A 687-nucleotide genomic window follows, 5' to 3' on the forward strand; every position below is an offset into this window, starting at 1 on the left:
GGGGTTTTATGTTTTTAAGGCCACTTTTATGTCTCTTCAGACTGCAGTGCTAGTGGAGACTTCACCGACGATTTCTCCCAAGAGATCATCCTCAGATATGATCACGGGCACCTTCTCCAGGTATCCTCAGAGATGTTCTCTCCAAGATTCCTTACAGACCTCCTTCCCAGGATTGCTTACAGCCTCCTTTCCAGGTATCCCCACAGACACCCTCCCCAGGTTTCACTGAATCTCCGAATTGTTTGGATAGGAAGTGACCTCTGGAGATCACCCAGCCCAACTGCAAGGCCAGGGCAGGGTCACCTGGAGCAGGTGACACAGGACCGTGTGCAGACGAGTTTAGAATGTCTCCATACAGGGACACTCCACTGGCAGCCCGTTCCAGTCACCGTCCGCCTGGCCATACAGGGACACTCCACACCCTCCCTGGGCAGCCCGTTCCAGTCACCGTCCGCCTGAAGTTCTTCCTCATGTCCAGGTGAAACTTGTGTCTAATTTATGGCCATTGCTCCTACTCCTGTCTCTGGGCACCACCGAAAAGAATCCACCACCCTCCCCTTGCTTTGCGATATTTAAACGCCTCCTTTCCTATTTCTGTTTAACGCCCCCCGCCCCTCACGGGCCCGGCCCGGCCCGGCCCTGCGGCGGCGCTGCCCGCGCTCCGCCCCCGCGCTGCAGCGCGCCCCG

The sequence above is a fragment of the Pyrgilauda ruficollis genome, unplaced genomic scaffold (genome assembly GCF_017590135.1).
Source record: "Pyrgilauda ruficollis isolate IOZ18807 unplaced genomic scaffold, ASM1759013v1 scaffold57, whole genome shotgun sequence".
NCBI lineage: Eukaryota > Metazoa > Chordata > Aves > Passeriformes > Passeridae > Pyrgilauda > Pyrgilauda ruficollis.